Source organism: Malus domestica, chromosome 10, assembly GCF_042453785.1.
Source record: "Malus domestica chromosome 10, GDT2T_hap1".
NCBI lineage: Eukaryota > Viridiplantae > Streptophyta > Magnoliopsida > Rosales > Rosaceae > Malus > Malus domestica.
Window position 1 is genome coordinate 9200331 of NC_091670.1, and position 21555 is coordinate 9221885.

The window sequence follows — 21555 nt, forward strand, 5'->3', positions numbered from 1 at the left end:
AAAATGAATAATTCAGGAGTAGGGCTTTGCAGCTTATGCATTTTTATACCACATTATATATATATATATATATATATATATATATATATATATATGTATATGTATATAATTAGAAATGCTATAACGTGGTTGAGTATTAGATTTCATCATGTTTTATCTATATGTATATTACCTGCACACAATTATTATGAACGTTTTGAAGTGCAAAGGTGAACGCAGAACACCCAGGTAAGTTCAGGTGAGTTTATGGTATTAGTTGAAATGATGGGGTTATGGTATGACTACATGTAAGTTTAGGCAACTCCGACCTTGTCGTATGGGTTGCAATGATAGGCAACTCCGACACTGTCGTACAAGTTGCTCATGAATTGTATATGTTACAATAGATACAGTTAGAGCTTATAAACCTGCACCTGGTGTTAGTGCTCCTGCCCGTGGCCAGGACACAATCCTTCATATGATGTTCACCTCCTGCACCTTACGCTCACCTTAGATCCAAGGTAGGTGCATAGTCTTGTCGTACAGACCACTATAGGTGGTTCAGACTCGTAGGTGACCCACGATTATTCGCACAGTTTTCACGTGATCATAGCACTTGAGCATATTTATTTACACCCAGTGCTGTCGTACAGACCACTTTAGGTGGTTTCGACTCGTGTGCAGGTATACTTATTGAGCTATGGATAAGTCGTACATGTCACTAGAGGTGACTCCGACTTATGAGTTAGCATATGTGATGAAATATGTGATGAACTAGCATATGTGATGAGATATGTGATGAGCTAGCATATGTGATGAAATATGTGATGAACTAGCATATGTGATGAGATATGTGATGAGCTAGCATATGTAATGAGATATGTGATGAGCTAGCATAAGTGATGAAATATGTGATGAGCTAGCATATGTGATGAAAAATGTGATGAGCTAGCATATGTAATGAGATATGTGATGAGCTAGCATATGTGATGAAAAATGTGATGAGCTAGCATATGTGATGAAATATGTGATGAGCCATATGTGATGAGCTAGCACATGTGATGAGCCATATGTGATGAGCTAGCATATGTGATGAAATATGTGATGGGCTAGCATATGTAATGAGATAAGTGATGAGCTAGCATATGTGATGAGATATGTGATGAGCTAGCATATATGATGAGATATGTGATGAGCTAGCATATGTGATGAGCTAGCATATGTGATGAGATATGAGATAAGCTAGCATATGTGATGAGATATGAGATGAGCTAGCATATGTGATGAGATATGGGTAAGTCGTACAAGTCACTATAGGTGACTCCAACTTGCGTGTTAGTATGAGTTATTAATCACATGATTATTGATATTGCTGATGAGATGCTGTGTTGTGGTATATTTTTGATCTTTCTGGAAACTATGCAGGTGTTGTAGTGAGAGGTTATAATGTTTTATATTGTTTCTATTAAAATTTTATTTACAGGGCCACTCACCCTTGTTTTGTTTTCACCCTTCAGGTTTTATTAGCGGAGCTTTCTTATCGTTGAAGATTCGTGGCGATTCTTAGTATTGGAGATTATTTCAAGGGTACGATTCTGAATTCACTTTACTGTATTTGCTTATGCTCTAACGTCACGTGTGAAGTGGGTTCATTTTCGCTCACCAGCGCATTCTGGTATTTAGGCACTCTTAGGTTTAAATTTATTCACATTTTTCCACATCATACTTTATGGCTTCGTCACCCTCTAGGTGTCGGCCAGCACAACTCGATTCGGAGTCTTAGTGGACATCCCGGGTCGGGATGTGTCATTTTTAAATCAAATCAAACTTACTCCACAATGATTAGCAAAAATATTTCTCATTTTCGATCACTTGAGTTGCAAACAGTTTAATAATTAACTACCACTAGTCTCATATCACACACTAAAGTGTGTCATAATTAATTATCACTAGTCTCATACCACACACCTAAAGTTGTGTCAATTCTATTTTTTATTGTTTTACTTATTTCAAAACTAAAAAAATCAAATACCTATAGCTTTATTATGTGGTTTTTCGTATTAAAATAATAAAATTTTAGTTGACAATGAGTTATCATAGAGAGAGATGGAAAGGTGCGGCAATAGTAGAGATAATAGAGATGTGTAATTGTAAAGTGTGTGTTATTCCACATCATTGTGCCTTTATTTATAGTAGTAGGAAATGTTAAATTTTTACCATTTAGGATTAAAACATTTAATAGGTAATCTACTTCTAATAGGAATATAAGAGATATTTCAAAATATACTAGGATTTACACATTCATATTCCTAATCTAATAAGACTGCAACAAAGATGACATCTTTTAGGTCAGGAATTCCAGTTTTCAAATAAAAATCTCGTGGTTCAGCGGTTGGATTGTATTTAATGAGATTGTGCGGCTGAGATTAAATAGGTAAAAAAAATCTTCCTTTTTCTCTTGCCGTTTCTCCTTGCCCTAGTTGCGAACGAGCCGCCACGCGAAGAGGAGTGCACGACACTGAAGAAAGAAGCCAAAGCTTCAATTCCCAATCGCGAGCAAAAAGATTCGGAGATATATTTGTGAACTCAGGTATTGGTTTCCTTCTCTTGAAAATCCTGGGTTTATCGATTTGGGAATTTTTCTGAAGTTCTAAAGGTACTAAAAGTGATTGGGTTCTGATTCGAATTGTACGTTCATTTGCTGGGGGTTGCTTTTCGTTTTGTTAAAAGTCCTTTAATTTTCCTGTGCCTAAATTATGGTTTGTAATTCAGATTTAAATTTAGGTCTTATTCTGTGTTGTGATTTGTTTATTTATTTTTATTTTTTTAATTTCAAGTTGAACGTTGAAACTAATTGAGCATGGCAATTGATCTATGGAAATCATAATTTGAAATTCCATTAATTTTGCAGGTGCGAAAGGAAGCTACACAGCGCATGCTTTAGCAATTAGCAGCAAGAAAGATGCTTCCTTGCCCTCAATCTTGTGTTGTTTTCTTCAACAATTACTTGGCTTTCTTTCACTCTCAATCTTCAAACCCTAAACCCAATGAATCTACAAATACCCATCCCAAGAAGCAGCGGCTTGTCAGGGAGAGGAATCCACCCACCAAGATTGGTAATCTCGAGGACGCTTTGAGTTTGTTCAATGTGAGGCTTCGACTGCGCTCTCTGCCTTCTGTTGTCTGTTTCACCCAAATTTTGGGTCAACTTGGGAAGGTGAAACGTTACTCGGCCGTGATTTCTTTGTATAACCAAATGGGTTTGTTGGGATTGTTCCTGATGTTTATATTCTAGCTATCATCATCAATTGCTTTTGTCGTTTGAAGCGTGTGATTTAGCTCATCCGTCTTGGGAAAATTCTTCAAATTTGGTTTTGAACCAGATGTCACGACCCTCAACACGTTTGAAGCGTGTGATTTAGCTCATCCGTCTTGGGAAAATTCTTCAAATTTGGTTTTGAACCAGATGTCACGACCCTCAACACTTTAATGCACGGGTTTCTTCTTGAGAATGGAGTTTCTAAGGCATCATGACTTTTCAAAGAAATGGTGGAGGGCAGGTTGTAAGCCAATGTGATCACTTTCAGCACACTTGTAAAGGGCTTTGGCATGATGGGTAACAGTTGTGCAGCTATTCAGATGCTCAGAAAAATTGATCAAAGAGGTTGTAAGCTCGACACCGTTGCCTATAGCACGATCATCGACAGTAAGTAGTTGTCGACACAGTGAACATCTTCTCATAAATTATTAGTATGGGTCTCCCCCATATACCATTTTGTATACCTCTTTGATTCATGGATTTCGGAGATTAGGCAAGTGGAAAGAAGCCACAAGTTGTTGAATGAAATGGTGACTAAAAATATATTTCCAAGTGCACGCACCTTCAATGTCTTGGTTGTGCATTTTGTAAGTGGGTATGGTTGTGGAAGCAAGGAGTGTGATTGGAATGATGATAAAGAGATATATTGAGCCTGATGTGGCATCCGCCTTTGGTTGTCCGCTTTAATCAACTAATGAGTCCGCTTCCAAAGTTGAAACATTATTCGGCCGTTATTTCTTTGTATAACCAAATGTGTCAATTGAGAAATTGTTCTTGATGTTTATTCACTGAACATATTATTCTTAATTGATTTTGTTGTACGAACCAAATGGGTTTTTAATTTACTCATTTTTGGCAAAATTCTTCAAATTTCGTTTTGAACCAGATGTCTCGACCCTCAACATTTTATTCCATGTGTTACTTCTTGAAAGTAGAGTTTTTGAGGCCCTAATACTTTTCAAAAAGTGGTAGGGGGACCTTGTAAGCCCAATGTGATTACTTTCAATACACTTATAAAGGGCTTTTACATGACGGGTAACAATAGTGTAGCTATTCAGTTGCTCAGAAAGATGAAAGAAAGGGGTTGTAAGCCCGACACCGTTCCTGTAAGGATAAGCTAGTTGTAAAGACACATTGAAGGTTTTATTGGAAATGATTAGTAATGGTGTTCCCTTGTCGCCATTTCGTATCTCTTTGATTCATGGAGTTTTGCATGCTAGGCAAGTGGAAAGAAGGTACAAGGCTGTTGAAAGAAACGGTGAGAAAATATCTTTCCAAATGCACACACCTTGAGTGTCTTGGGTAATCCATTTTGTAAGGAGGGGATGGATGTGGAAACAAGGAGTGTTAGAGGTAAAATTATCCGAGGGTTTCTTAGGAATAATGAGATATCAAGGGCGGTGGGACTTGTTTGTGAAATGGTGGAGAACGGTTTCTCTGCAGATGCATCAAGCACAAATTTGATAGTTGACTTAGTCTAAAGATAAAGCTGATCCCGCTTTGTTGCCATTGATAAAAAATTAATTATGAAGTTCGTTTGCATTTTTGGAACAGATCCTTCTCAGTATATCACAATATCTCGACAATTTTCTATTTGGAAACACGTAATACAGACTGGTTTTCACTTCCCCATAATTTTTCTTGACATTATGTTGTTTGAGAAATACATCAATCCCTGGCCGTATGGATTATGATGTTTAAGATGACTGATCATATATGATACAAAGCTCATATAAATGGTGAGAGACTCTTGAACTTAGCAACTTACTGAGCATAATTGGAACCACCGAAGGTTAACAACCCTTCATAAACAATTAGGACCCGTTTGGTGGGCTGGATGAGATTGAGCCTTAGAGATAGGATTCGATTGGCAGAGACTTTTAAGACAGTACTTGTAACCCATGTATATGGATAGATTATATTATCCACTCTCGTGGATTCATAAGCATCAGTCTTGTCCATCTCACATTTTGATACAACAAACAACAGATTGGACTCAAGTCCATTTTAATTGATCACAACATATCCCATCCAACCCACTAAACATGACCTATAATCCTAGGTACTCACTACTCACATTCAATTGGCTGACTCTTCTAACATCCAATTGACTCGAACTTAGTATATCTATATTTTTCCCATTCATATTCCTACAGCTATATAGGCTGATCAGATGAGTTGAATTTGTAACCATTTCTTCATGGATGGAGTTTAATCGTCATATAGCAAACTAATTGTTTATCAGTACGTTTATATTTTTCCCGTGTATAATTCTCAAAGCAATGACTGATCAGTTGAGTGGAATTTGTAACCATTTCTTCAAGAAAAATACGGGAAGATGTTATCATGTGTTACTGCCATTCGGAAAAATCTATTGTCTATTACGAAATTTTGTCATGACAATGACTGTTAGTTTCGTCATGAATGTTTATGGTTTTTTGTTAAGGACAACAAGAAGAGGAAGGGTACTTCTAGTTGGCAGTAGTTCTAATGGTCCTTATCACATCCGTCACTACTACAATTACCAGTTTGCGCCACGAAGCATAGTTGGTCGCTCAAAGACAAAAAGCTTCGTTTGAGAATTAGCATGACAAAACCTTCGTTGCGCGGATCCGGATGCACAAAGGTGGTAAAAAAAGGGTTTGCACAACGACGGCGTAAGCTACGTCGAACAAAAGGTCTTCGCTGGCTGACAATAACCTACGTCGTGTGAAATCTTTGTGCGATGTAGCTTACTCTCATGTTGTGCAAAGATAGGTGCGCCACGTAGGTTACTGCCATCGCTCAAAGCCCTTTTGCGCGACGTAGCTTACGCCGTCGTTGCACAAAGTTATTGTTATTTTTATTTTATTTTTTACAATATATTTTTATATATAATTTTAATAAACAATAATTAATAAACGAAGAAAAAGTATTTCATTATAAAATATATGAAAATGTACGTACAAGCTGTCCGAATAGAAAAAAAAACTACAACAAATAGTCATCCGAGTTTGATCCATCAGGCTACTAGGCATCGGCTAATTGAAACGGCTGGGAGGTCAAAGGTGGAGCAGCATCAGGTGCTGGCATTGAGATTTGGAGTTTAGACAGCTCGAAGGCCCGTAAGATCACACTTAACTTCTCGTCCGGGGTGACGACCTATCCTGTGGTCGGTTTGGAAGAAGAGGCACCTGTCTCACGAACCCGTGCTTTCCCCATCCCCCCCCCCCAACAACCTTGCCATGACTACGACCGAGCGTCTAATCAAGGGTCTTAGTTAGGATCTTAAGACCTGCATCCTCGGGTACAGTGACATCCCTGAAAGGGGTCTCTGAAGGAAGCTGCTCTTGTTGGAGAAGAGCATAATAAGAAAAAACATTTAATATTTAATAAAAAAATGTAATTAATATTTGAACGAGTTATAAATATAAGAATAATAACAATTACATATATTTACATGGAGTTGCTTAGCGGTCTCATTGCCGAGTCGAATATAAACATCCTTGAACATGTTGAGCTCTAGGAAATTAGAACCCTCCTGAAGGAAAAAAATAAAGAAATTTTATTAACCATAATAAAAAAAAAATTGTATAAAATTTAAAATCAATATACTTTTACCTGACGTCCCGCCTCAACCCTATAGGAGAAAGGCACCAAATCGGAATGGTGGAGAAGTGTCTTTGACTCCCAAGCTTTCTTGCTAGCAACAAATTTTTTCTGTTAAACACACAATATACGTGTTAGTTCGACTATTTGAAAGAAATTATTAATTTTTTTAAATAACTAAAACATAATTAAATTATTATTAACATATTATGTACATACTTGCCACAAATTTTGTGTCCGTAAAATGTTTGCAAAATTACTCCCAATCCTCCGGCTACTCCAACAACTCCGTTGGGCAACCCTCTAGGCGAGCAATCTCGATCATCCCATTTCTTAAAATGCCCGTGGAGTTCGCACTTCCAATGTTTGAATCGAGTTGCTAAGTTCTCCTCTAAGTAGGTGGTGTCCTTGGGTATATGTCCTAAGATTATAATTGAACTACAAATATGAAAATAACAAAATAATAGTAAGAAATTAATAATATTAAGATAATATACTTTTGTTTATAATATTTGTAGACAAAATTAAAAAAATGATAAATTCTAAAAATGAAAATACAAACTGACAACTCATGTTGCATCGCTGCCTTCGTCTCCTCGGGAATTTTTGCCCAAGACTCCCATTGCATAGGACAATGCCATCGAATAACAAAATGAGCACTGTTAACGATGCTGCTATGCTGCTGTGAAGTAGCCACTCCATGATGTCGTGGGTCATACGCAATCTTAATTAATTCGTTGGACACACATACGTTGTGTGCTAGCTTCAACATTCGATTAGGCCCCCTAGTTTATTTTTTTTAGCTGCCCATAAAAAATTAAAAGGACAAAAACCATAATCTTAAATTTCTACCGAAAATTCGGCAGAACCTCGCCTAATAGTATATGATTAGAAATTACTACCCACGTGTTGCAACAGTATTAAAAATTGTATGAAAGATTATGTTTGAAACATATAAAAGATTGTCTTAGAACATTGTTTCAATTTAGGTACAATGAATTGAAAGTTTTAGCAATCATGCCCCATGTTGGGGGAATAAGGCTTTTGGCTGGAATAACATTGCTTTTATGTTTCTTCTCTTCCACCATTGCAGTTCATGCTAGAATAACAATTATTCACAATACATACAAAAAATTATTGTTATTCTGATATATATAGAACTCAGACTAGGAAATACTAAAGCTACAACGCCTGAAATTTAAACCAAGTTAACTGTAAAACAAAATATAAGTTTCTCCTTTACCAAACTAGGGAGTAGAAATATGGGACACCTATAATCTTTAGCCTATGACTGTTATACGCTTGGATTGTTGAATAAAAATTGAGAGACGTTTGTAAGATGCTTGTTACTGCTTCTTTCATCAACTCTTCTTGATCTTTAACTTTGAGTTGTGGTAGATAAGTGGCACATGAATTTTCCTTTGTAAACTACATTTTAGATCTAAGAACGAAACACATTTATTAAAAAAGAGGAATGCACTGTTAGAAACATGGGTAATGAACAATTAAAATTGTAACCTCAAAATTCATATAATTTGGCCTAAACTAATTAAAACGATTTGCTTATTTTGGTAAAGGATTAACAAATTAGGTATAATGTATGAGATTAATTGCAGGATGAATAAAACATTTCAGACAACTATAAATTTTATAGAAAAGCTTTTCAAGAGCTTAGTTGGAGGAGACACTATCTGAAATCAACAGTCAAAAGAAAAAGATTATTGAAATTTACAATGCTTGATCCTACATATTAAATTTTATAATGCAATATGAAAAAGCTGACCGCATTGTTGAATATTATTATGAAATTCAGCAGATTCACTAAGCACATACAATAATTTGTGTAGAATATGTATAAAGCCTGAGACATTACTTACAGAATGTGATTCAGAATGTTGATCACTTGTGTGGGCAATAAAAGGTAGGGTCAATGAGATGACCAACTTCTACACTGCAAATGAATACATTGAGAACAACAATGCTTAGGAAATCATTTTTTAATAAGTTAACAACGAAAGAGAATACTACGTTTCTTCGGTGTCATAGTTGGAAACTCCATTTTTTCTTCCATAAATATGGATTTAGAATAATGTGAAGCTGGAATAAACAAAAATTGAAAAGGATTAGAGATTCATGGTTCTTACCTAAATTAAGCTGACATACAACAAATTTAGTTTATATAGCCTTAAATGACCATCATGAACTTAATCAATTAAACACAAATAATTTATATTGTACTTGATTTCCAACGTATCTGCTGCATATATATCCACTGCATACTTTGATTGTGTAAGAATAGTTTTATGCCATAGAAACAATATGGCTTTTGCCCAGTTAACAAAAGGTTATTTTTACATGCAACATTCAAATACCTGCAATTGAAGAAAGCGAAGCGTTGGAAACTGTAATTTGTTGATAAAAAATCTATATGAGCTTTCCTGTAAAGTAACCAAACTAATTGCAGAAATTTTATCTTTTTGAATAATTCATAGGGATGGAAAATGCAAGCAAATAATATGAACAACAATTAACGTAATAACATTAATAAATCAAATATTTCAGCATTTTGTTTGAGAAAAAAACACAAAGGAAGCAGTTGAAATTTCTCGTCTCAATGACAGAACCAAATTATACACCAACATTCAAGATTGGAAGGTACAAAGAAAACCTTCAAAATCATGGAAATAAAACAAATTTAAATAGAATAACCATCTGCAAATCCTAAATCAGAAAAAAAAAAGCATATCGATCGAGAGAGCTATGATACTGAACTTAAATGACAAAAATAGAATAATAAACTGAAAATATTTAACTAGGTTTTATTAGAAAATATGCTAAAGATGACGTCTTGATGATAGAATTAATGAAAATTTCAATTGACATTATCTACAAATTTACACTTTCATTAATCAAGAAAATTCCAACATATGATTTCACTTGTAAAAAATGAGGAAAACAAAACTTGGTATATAATTACAGGTTAAGCTGATCTTTCAAAACGACTGAATTCCCTACTTGATATATAAATAAAAACAAAGTTGGATAGGAAAAATAGGGATGAAAAAAATACCAGGAGAAAGAGCAAAGGATATGCTGACCCAAAAACTTAATTGCAAGTGACTAAGAACCCAAATCAAATATTTCAAAAACAGATCAAGCTTGAAATTTAGCATAGCCAAAGTAAATTCAATTTTCAAATCACAATGTCTACGACTTATGCAAATTATTGCCTAGTTCTACCCTAATTGCATCTTAGTTACTACTAAATATAACTACTTTTAAGGAATTTGAGGAATTGGAGTAGTAGATAAAGGACATATATTTAGCTACTTAGCTACTTAGCTAGTAAGTTCCCTGAAACAATTAAAAGTGTAAGGTGTATTATCTGGATTTAGATATATATGAAACGAATCAATCAAAACTGATAACACACTCTTTCCCTAAATTTTGAAACCCCATTTTATATTAAGTAACTCCTTTACTTATGTCATCAAAATTCATATTCAAGGCCAAAAAAGAAAAAAATAAAAACTCTTCCATTCTTCTTGGACTATTTGAATAGAATAAGGAGCGACAAATCTTCTCCACATTCAAAGATTAATAAACAAATTAAGCAGCAGAGAACACCCCAAAAAGAAAATAAGAAGCAAGTGTTGCAGTCATATTTAGAATAGGAATGTGATTGTGTAAATTCTAGGGAATCTGGGAATGTATCTTATATTCCTATTAGGACTAGATTACCTATTATATGTTGTAATCCTAAAGAAAAAGGTTTTACCCTTTCTACTACTATAAATAAAGGCACAATGGGGTCAATCAAACACACCTCACAATTAAATCAATCTCTCTTCTCCCTAAAGCTTGCCGCACCCCTCTCTCTCTAACCCTAGATCGCTCAATCAAGTAGGCCTACAACACGTTATCAGCATGCTCTTGCAAAAAGCTAAGGAATTGACGCATCGTTGGAGGAGGCTATCATCCACCAAATTTAAAGGCTTATTCTTTTTTCTGCTAATCAGGTACGCTTAAAATAAAAGAAGATATTTGAAAGTTCCACGAAGCATGAAAACATTCCCCATGATGCATGAGCCCCTCTATGTTTATATTTTCCTTTCGATATATATATTGTATATGTTCATATATTTGTCAATATATATATTTGTTTCATGCATCACACAATTAAATTGTTATGTGGAATTTGTGAGTCAAAGCATAAAATTAAATTAGAAGCATATTAGGGTTTGTAGAACCCTAACAATTTCGAAAATTTTGGTAAAGTTGGACACCATCCTTGCGGCACAAATTGGGCAGCAGCCCCTTGGGCTTTGCTGCACCTACTTGGACCCCCAGGCCTTCGGTGTGTTGATTGGAGTTAGTTATTTCTCTGTGCAAAACCTGCAGCTTTCCTGGACCTAGACCAAACCCACGGCAAGCTTTACTTGCTGGGTTCTTGTCCCGCACGCTGCAACCTTTTTTTTGGTTGCTGGGCTTTGTTGCCTTGGCCCGCATCAACTGCACACTGACGCCAACCTTGCGGCTGGGCTTCCCTGCGCAACAACAAACAGGCCAGCCTTGTTGAACCTGCACGGCCCCCCTTGGCCCATATATGAAACCCAGCTTTGGCTGAGGGTTTCTCACCCTCCTCGCGTGGCCTCTAGCCCACCCCTTAATCCCTTGGGCTGTGTCTTATGCTTAAGACACTCACCCATGCCCAAATTATTTTTTGGGGCATTGTTTTTTAAACCAAATGCTATTATTTTAGCATTCTAAAATAATTTAACCCGTATGTTAATATTATTTTGCTTCTACAATCGACCCCTTATGGCTCGATTTATTGAATTAATTAAAAGTGACCTGCAGTCCATTAATCTGATAATGAATCCAAAATTATTGACCTGAAGATCACTTTTGGACATTAACGATTCAATAATATATTTTTATACTTTGAACCGTCACATACTTTTGTAGTAACGAAGCTCTTACACTTGAGTTCCTGAAGAAAAACTCAAATCCACTACACTTAGTTAGTATATTGCATTCTGTGTTTCTTGTAGGAACCTCTCATTATGAATTAATTATTCATAAAACTAATTTAAACCTGTAGTTTCAAATTTAGTGCCTTTGAAACCCAAAGTTTTCATTCAAAACATATCATATGAAATCCGTAGTTTTCATGCATAAATTAAACCACTACATGTCGAAAGAACCTGTATGTTCTACGATATATCTCTATGGCTTACCATATGACTAATCACATTTTCTCCCTCCGTTTTAGGGACATGTTGAACTTGACCAAGCTTGATTTCTCCGCTCTAGAAGTCTTTGGAAGAAACTATCTGAAGTGGGTTCAAGACGTGAAGCTCTATCTCACTGCAAAGGGTATTAGAGCCACCATTGAGACACCTATCGCCGACAAACCTGTTGGCGAAGCTCAGAAGGCTACTGCAATGATCTTCATCCGAAGGCACATTCATGATGCATTGTAGATTGAGTATCTCGCTGAGAAGGACCCACGCTTGCCTGAAGCAAGACACGACTGACAACATCTTCGCTTCTAGGACTTTAAGTCCGTGAATGAATACAACTTTGATTTGTAGAATCCGTTCTTTGTTGAAATTCTGCAAAGTGGAACTAACCGAATCAGATCTCCTGGAGAAGACCTATTCGAACTTCCATGCCACCAATATTGTCCTGCAGTAACAATATAGAGCACAAAAATTCACCAAATTTCAGATTTGATCTCTGTTTTACTTATCGTTAAAAAGTAGAATCAGCTTTTGATGAAGAATTATCAAGCTCGACCTATTGGCTCGAACGTCGCACCTGAAGCGTATGCGACCTATTCTAGCAGCCATAAATGAAGAAAGAACCGTTGTGGTTGTGGCAATGGGCGGCAAGCCTAACCACGGGCCTAAGGTCAACAGAGTGTCGCACTTAAGGGAAGAATTGCAACCCAGCAGCGTCCACCATTCGCCCCTAAGGTCCTAAACTTCAAGATCAAGGGCAAAGCTCCCCGTTCAGGCTGCTTCTACTGAACTGGACATGTGCTATCTCTGTGGATTAAGGGATCATTGATCACGGGTATGTCGAGCTTCTCCTTAGGCTATTGCCAAGTATCATTCCCGTCGTGAGTCTAACTTTGCACATGTGGATCATCCGGAAGATGCTACTACATCAATGGAGATATCAGATTTCCAAGAGGCGTCAACGCCTATGGATGAATAAAATAGACATGTATTTATGGTGTTTACCCCTAGTGGCCGAACCCACTAGGAGTGGCCGGCCTTACCCCCTTATTTTGCTAGGTTTATGGTTTAATTTTGAACAAATTTTCTAAGTATTTGGAATAATTTGTTTGGTTTTGGTTTGTTTTGAATTATGGATTATTATTTGAATGGATATTATTTTCTCGAATTGCATAATTGAATGAATGGACTTATATTTATACATGTGACCAATTCAATCAATTTATTTCTAGGTATGTCTAGTGGGGAAGTTAGTTGTCTGGCAGATAGTGCAACCACACACACCATCTTGCGTGAACGCCACTATTTTACTAACTTCATACCCAAGAAAGCTCATTTGACAACCCTCTCATGCTCATCCAACCTGATTGAAGGATACGGAAAGACAAGTATCATGGTGTCTAATGGTACAATTCTGACCATTAAGGAGGCACTTTATTCTCCACATTCCGGAAGAACGTTGCTGAGTTTTAGAGATATTAAAGATAATAAATATCATCTTGAAACCACTGAAGATCATGGTTCTGAATTTCTTTGTATCACTTCATATGAATATGGCCAGAAACATATTCACGAGAAGTTGGAATGCTTGCCGAGTGGGTTGTACATCACAACCATTTGCGGCATAAAAGCCCACAGTGTGGCCAACCCTATGCCTGAGTTCCCGGACACTTTGTTGCTTTGGCATGATTGTTTGTGACATCTTGGACGTGACATGATGCGCCGTATACTCAAATCTTCACACGGGCATAAGTTACATCCCTTTGTTGGACCCCCATCATGCAAAGCGTGTTCTTTAGGGAAGTTGAATACTCAACCCTCATATACAAAGATTATTCACGACCCCCCCAAATTTCTTCAGAGGATTCAAGGGGACATTTGTGGACCTATCCAACTAACCTGCATACCATTTAGATACTTTATGGTGTTGGTTGATGCATCGACAAGATGGTCACATGTTTTCTTGTTGTCCACACGCAACGCCGCGTTTGCTAAACTCCTAGCTCAAATCATTAAGCTAAGGGCTCACCACCCTGATTACCCGATCAAGTCGATTCGACTGGATAATGCTGGAGAGTTTACGTCACAGACTTTTGATGATTATTGCATGTCAGTAGGGGTAAATGTGGAACATCCTGTACTCCATGTTCAAACCCAAAATAGCCTGGCATAAGCTTTCATAAAGCGCATTCAATTGATAGCTCGAACTTTGGTTATGCGAACCAAACTGCCGGTATCTGCCTGGGGCTATGCAATATTGTACGCAGCTATGTTGGTCCGCCTGAGGCTTGCCGCTACCTAACCACATTCATCGTTATAGTTGGTCATTAGATATGAGCCTGACGTCTTGCATTTACGGGTGTTTGGGTGCGCCATTTATGTGCCAATACCGCCGCCGCTACTTACCAAAATGGGTCCTAAGAGAAAAATGGGAATTTATGTCGGTTATGATTCGTCATTAATTGTTTGATACTTAGAACCCTTGATAGGATATCTCTTTACCGCATGTTTTTCGGATTGTCACTTTGATGAGACAATCTTCCCGTTGTTAGGGGGAGATAAGCATGCTAACGTTCTCGTAAAACACCGCAAATTGTGGTGGTATGCTCCCACTATGTCTCATTTAGATCCCCGCACTACCCAGTCTGAAACTGAGGTGCGTCGAATTATAGATCTTCAGAGCATTGCTTAAAGCATGCCGGATGCTTTTAATGATCTACCAAAGGTGACAAGATCACATACACCCGCTGCAAACACACCTACAAGGATAGATGTACCCCGTGTAAATCAACAACCTGCCTGGGAAGGCTGGACCATCCCCGAAGGAGGGGAGGCTGCACCTTTCACGCGGCAAGCTACATTAGTAGCTAGCCAATCATCTGCTCCGACCCTGAAGCGTGGTAGACCCCTTGGTTCAAAGGATTCACAACCCCGAAAGAGGAAAATGGCACCAACTAGTGACCCTAGTTTGAATCCGACCATCGCTCACTCATCCGTTCCAACGCATGAGGTTATTCTAGATTATGGTGATGCTTCAGATGAAACATGCCGGCCTTCCGAGAATCGTAAGATTTTGGTCCGTATTGGATTAGGTTTGGAATAGGAATGAGATGATCGTAGACGATGCATTCTCGTACTCAATAGCTACTAACATTATGCTTAGCGATGACATTGAACCATGTTCCGTCGATGAATGCCAACGTAGAACCGATTGGTCAAACTGGAAACAAGCAATCCAACAATCTAGGTCGAACTTGATTCACTCGTAAAACGTAAGGTATTTGGACCTATCGTTCCTACACCACCACGCGTGAAGCCTGTTGGCTACAAGTGGGTTTTCGTGAGGAAACGTAATGAGAATAATGAAATAGTGCGATACAAAACACGCCTCGTAGCGCAAGGCTTCTCTCGGCACCCATGGATTGATTACAAAGAGACATATTCCCCCGTAATAGACGTTATAACGTTCCGCTACCTAATCAGTTTGGTAGTTTCTGAAAAACTGAATATGCAGCTTATGGACGTGGTAATCTCTTATCTCTATGGGGATCTAGATACGAAAATTTATGTGAAAGTTCCAAAAGGACTTCCATTGACTGGCTCAAATAATTCTAGACCACGGAACACTTTCTCAATTAGGTTGAGGAGGTCACTCTATGGATTAAAACAATCTTGGCGGATGTGTTATAATCATCTGAGTGAATATTTGACAAGTCAGGGTTATGCAAACAACGAACTATGCCCAATCGTGTTCATAAAGAAGTCACATTCCGGATTTGCAATTGTTGCAGTTTATGTCGGTGACATGAACCTTATTGGGACTCCCGCAGAGCTTGAAGAAATTGCTACACACTTGAAATTAGAATTTGAGATGAAGGATCTTGGGAAAACTCGATACTATCTCGGCCTGGAGATCGAGCATTGTTCGGATGGAATCCTAGCGCATCAATCGAACTACACCTAAAAGGTGTTGCAACATTTTAATGAGGATAAAGCGAAGCCTTCGAGTACACCCATGGTCGTTCAGATTCTAGATGTTAAACGAGATCTCTTCCGTCTAAAAGAGGATAAGGAAGAGATTTTGGAACCCGAAGTTCCTTACCTAAGTGCAATTGGGGCTTTATTGTACTTGGCTTAGTGCACTAGACTCGACATCTCATTCGATGTGAATCTATTGGCTAGATACAGCAATGTGCCCACATGCAGGCACTGTAATGGTGTTAAAGACATTTTTCGCTACCTAAAAGGTGCTACTGATTTGGGCTTGTTTTATACCCATGAATCTCCAAGTGTTGCTACCCCCTATGACCCTCGGATTGATTCTCGCCTTGTTGGTTACGTAAATGCTAGATATCTGTCTGACCCATATAGAGCACGTTCTTAAACGGGTTATGTCTTTACCGTTGGAGACATTGCTATATCTTGGAGGTCTACCAAGCAAACGCTAGTTGCGACTTCATCTAACCATGCTAAGATTCTCGCCTTACATGACGCATCGCGTGAGTGCTTTTGGTTGAGAGAAGTTATGGAACATATTTGAAGCACTAGTGGTCTTACATCAGTTGTTGACTTTCCTACGACGATCTTTGAAGACAATGCAGCATGTATCGAGCAGTTAAAAAAGGGATACATCAAGGGAGACAACACCAAGCACATAGCGCCAAAGTTCTTTTACTCATACCAGCAGCAGCAGCATCAAAACATTGAAGTCAAGCGAATCCGTTCCCAGGACAACCTGGCCGATCTCTTTACCAAGTCATTGCCCAAGTCTACATTTCAGAAGCTCGTTCAAGGAATCGGTATGCGTAAATTATCTGAGTTGAATCACTTGTAGTTCTCTTATTTAGAAGTTATGTCTAACTCAGGGGGAGTATCTAGAAGCATACTCACATGATCTTAATATACTCTTGTTCCTACGATTAGGAGCATTTTTCCCATTGGGTTTTTGCTACCTAATGAGGTTTTAATGAGGCACCCATCCTGGGATGATCATACTCCGATGAGTTCACTACCTTCGTCCAGTTTGACAAGTGTTTTAGACATTATGCATATTTTCTTACTTTTCTCCTTAGTCTATGGGTTTTCCCCATTCCTTGGGTTTTACCATAGCAAGGTTTTTGCGAGTTTTTACACATGCATACTTCAAAGTAAATTTGAGACTTGTGATCACCCGTTGTGCCGATGACTTTATCAACTATTATACTTTATCTGCTGAAGATCTGATGCGATGGTTTGTTGAGTATTTACACACTTAAGGGGGAGTGTTGCAATCATATTTAGAATAGGAATGTGATTGTGTAAATCCTAGGGAATCTGGGAATGTATCTTATATTCCTATTAGGACTAGATTACCTATTAAATGTTGTAATCCTAAAGGGAAAGGTTTTACCCTTTCTACTACTATAAATAAAGGCACAATGAGATGAATCAAACACACCTCACAATTAAATCAATCTCTCTTCTCCCTAAAGCTTGCCACACCCTTCTCTCTTTAACCCTAGATCGCTCAATCAAATAGGCCTACAACAACAAGAACAATTTAATCCAAGAAGAATTCAAAGCATAAAGAGAGGAGACAATAGAATCTAATTGATAATTAATTACCTAGAAAGAAATATGATTATCCTTGGGATTAATCTTAGCTTTTTCGGGCATGTTTTCTGGATCCTCAAATGGCAAAAGATGTATTCCAATACCTAAGAAATTGGAAGCCAAGCTATGATTAGAGCAAGGCAAATAGTGGTGCAAATACTTTGGGAGTACCAAAGTTAGAACTGAAAGGATTGCAGAAATGTATACAATAAATGTATGAATTTACAAAAACATAAATATATATTTGATAAATGGATAAAGTTTTAGATATGTATTGACTCTAAATGCTAAAATAATATGAGACACTAAGACCATCTCCAATGGTGGCTTATAACCGAAAATTCCCCTTCCCCCCCCCCAAAACCCACTCCAGCCCAAAACCTAAACCAAACCTAAAACTTAAAATCTAAAAGGAAGGCAAATACTAGCCACAATTTAGCCCACAAAATAAAATGGGACCCACGGGTGAGAGTGAAAAGTGGGCTATGAAGCCCACACCCCAAAACCCAGTCCCCCCAACGCGCCTCACGCACCCCTTTTTTTCTAGCCGAAGGCCCACCCACGTGGGTTGGTCCCCTCTGCTGTCAGCCTTATTGTAGCCCAATGACTACTTTTGTTCATCCCACGCCTAGTATAATTGGACCGTTGGTTAATCCAACGGTCCACGTTCAAATATTTTTTTATATTTATATATTTATTGAATCTAACGGCTTAGATCGAATATAATCAAATCTAAAGGTAAAAAAAAAAGATCTAACGGTCCAAATTTAAATCCAACGGCTAACATAATTTTAAAAAATTATTTAACTTAAAATTCAACCAAAAACTCTATAAATACCTATGTATTTGTTCAAACATCCACACAAACTCACTTTTCTCCTACAATTCTTCCAATTTTTCTTTCTACCATATTTTCTCATTTCCAAAATTTTCAAGATGGCAAAAGAGCATGTTAGAGTTTAAGTGGTTTATTAATTGTCTTTTATTTTTTTTTAAAGTTTATTTGGTTTATTAATTGTCATTTGTATTAAGTTTATGTGGTTTATTAAATATCGTTTGTATATTAAGTTTATGTGGTTTATGTGGTTTATCATGATTTTCATGCATTGATTTAGTGATTTTTCAAAATTTATCGGAATTTAAATATTTTTAGGTTAAAATGTTCACATAATTAATTTAGGATAGTCTACATAATTTTTTTTAAAGTTAATGTAAAAAAAATTAGCCTTAATCCATTCTTTGATAATCTCGGGCTAAAATTTTAGGCCAAAAGGGTTGGAGCAGAAAAACTGTTTCTGGGCTAAAACCTAAATTTTCTGGACTAAATATTTTTAGGTTATAAGCCACCATTAGAGATGGTCTAAACATGCCAAATTTTGGAATAGAAACTATTGGCTTCTTTTTGTAACTATGGCCAATAAGATCACTATGTAGAAGATTACATTAAGATCACTGTGTAGAGAATATTAAAAAAAAAAAGGTTAATATGTTGCTTTCTCGGGAAACAAACAGACCGCCATTGAAATCCACATGTCACAAAAAAGAAAAAGAAAAAAGAAGCACAACTTGCAAACAAAATCAAGCAAGATGGATCCAGATCCAAAACATGATTAAAAACCCACAAATCCATCACCAAAACAAATAATTTCCCTAACAAAATTAATCAAATTAACAACTTTTCAACTTGATATATAGATACACAACGACATGTATAAACATATGAGAGATATAGAGAGAGAGAGAGAGAGAGAAAGAGAGTGGTAGAGGTAGAGGTAGAGAGAGAGAGACTTGATGCTGTTGATGAACGTTGGGGAGTGATAAAAGCAGAGGACAACTGGAGGTTGCTAAAAGAGATTAAATTTGTGATCTAAGTGACAAACTACAGTGAAAAATTAATATTTGGCTTTTGGGTATTTGAGAAGAAGTGAGATTTAGTTACCTGTGTAAGGAGAGATTGGGAGCAAGATGAGGCGATGAGGAGATCGCGAAGCAGAGATCGAAGAGATGAGGAAGTGGAGATCAAAGAAATCATGAAATAGAGATGGAAGAGATCGCAAAGTGAAGTGTGGTAAGCATGATCGAAATTGCCAAACGCGTTGCAGAGCAGTTGAGTTTTCTCGTTTTAGGTTTCTCTAGTTTCTGAAGAGGTCGAGAGATTTCTACTGGACAGTAGGGCCAAAATCGTCGTTTTACTGTGTAATACACAAAAAAAAGCTAGACTTGAAGAGCAACTGAAGGGCAAAAACGGTAGAATATTGTAGAAGTAACAGTAACCCGTTTTCTCTTTTAGTATATATATAATTTCCCAAAACCTAAACACAGTAAAATAGCAGTAATTCACATCCACAACACATTTTCACAATCTAACAAATTTTCACAATCATAAAACTAATAGTTTTAAAATGAAAAAAAATATGACATAGTGAGAATTAGAAAAAACCTACTTGGCTGGGAGCCCCACCCTCGACTGTGGATGCTGAGGAAGTGTGATCAGAAGGCTCTGGATGGCGACGGTACCAGTGAGGCCACCGTGCACTGAGCGGCTGAACTGACACTGATGACTTCGATGATGCGAGCACCCAGGATGCCCCAAGAGTAGCCTAAGTAAGCGATGTAGGCTCCCCAATTGATGGATCACTCACAGCCGTTGCAGTAGGTGCTGAAAATGCGGGAGGTGCATTGGTCACACCTTGAGGACGAGTGATCAATTGCAACAACTATACAATTTTTGAATCATAAAAATATAACATTAGAGACCCATATATATCATCCTAAATAATTGAAGTAGTTTGTTCCCTAATCCTTTCTTGCATTTGAAACTAATCAATTAGCAGCCAACTAATCAATTAGGAGAAAATTTACATCCCCTCACATTCACGCAACGCGAGATATTGGAAACATAGCCATCTGGAAACTTTGCAGAAGAAATAAAGTTGAAAAACTCTTTCCTCCCATCCAGTTTAACTGTAAAAAATGAATGGCCTTTCTTCATTGTAGTACTGATTCTCTTCATCCACAAGGATGATCTAACGCCCATTCATTCCAAATTGAAGCGAACTTTGATCGTGTGTCTCATTTTTAACTTTGACCAGTACAGGAGCTCAAATAATATACCCTTGTGCGTCTAGTTCAGATGTGTAGTTTGTCTGGTCGTATTAACCCCTTTATCGAAATGACCAAAATCCAAACGGTTTATCTGATCCAAAATCTCAACTCCAGACCATTCTCTTGGTCTTGGGCGAGTCTTTGTTGTGTCTTGGAAGGCTTTATTGTTCTAATGCCATGCGTTGTCCTAAGGGAGCCACCTACGATGACCAAGATAATAAACTTTTCTCGTATGCCAAGACGATGTTACGTTCTCCTTGCATATTGGACATGCCAAATAACCCTTTGTCATCCACCTGGAAACCATGGCATACACAGGAAAATCGTTTACGGTCCACATCACTACTGCTTGAATGGTGAACATCTGCCTAGTATACTTATTGTATGTACAAACATCGTTTTTCCATAAATCCTTTAGCTCATCAACCAACGGCCGCAATAAATATCAATGGGCTTTCCTGGATCTTCGGTATTAATAGAGTCAACATCATGTATTCTTTTTTTTCATGCACTTCCAAGGCAGCAAATTATAAGAAAACACGACTAGCCAAATGCTGTGGATTGGGTTTAGAACCCCGAGCAGATTAAATCTGTTAGTGGCAAGTCCCAATCTAACGTTGCGCGGGTCAGCTGCAAAATTGGGGTGCATTCGGTTGAATTCTTTCCAAGCCTGTCCATCTGCAGGATGCCTCATAACATCGTCATTTACTCGTCGTTCCTTCTGCC

General features: G+C 37.5%; 2 long non-coding RNA genes across 2 annotated transcripts; one reads left to right on the plus strand and one right to left on the minus strand.

The window, feature by feature from the left end:
• Window positions 1-2378: 2378 nt before the first annotated feature.
• On the plus strand, window positions 2379-4159 carry LOC103440362 (uncharacterized). Its single transcript, XR_530095.4, has 2 exons — window positions 2379-2569; window positions 2891-4159. It is a non-coding gene; the product is annotated as an uncharacterized lncRNA (long non-coding RNA).
• A 3769-nt stretch (window positions 4160-7928) lies between these two features.
• On the minus strand, window positions 7929-19844 carry LOC139188842 (uncharacterized). The gene is made up of 3 exons (XR_011572190.1): window positions 19664-19844; window positions 8764-8837; window positions 7929-8327 (listed from the first exon to the last, which is right to left on the minus strand). It is a non-coding gene; the product is annotated as an uncharacterized lncRNA (long non-coding RNA).
• Between the last annotated feature and the right edge of the window lie 1711 nt (window positions 19845-21555).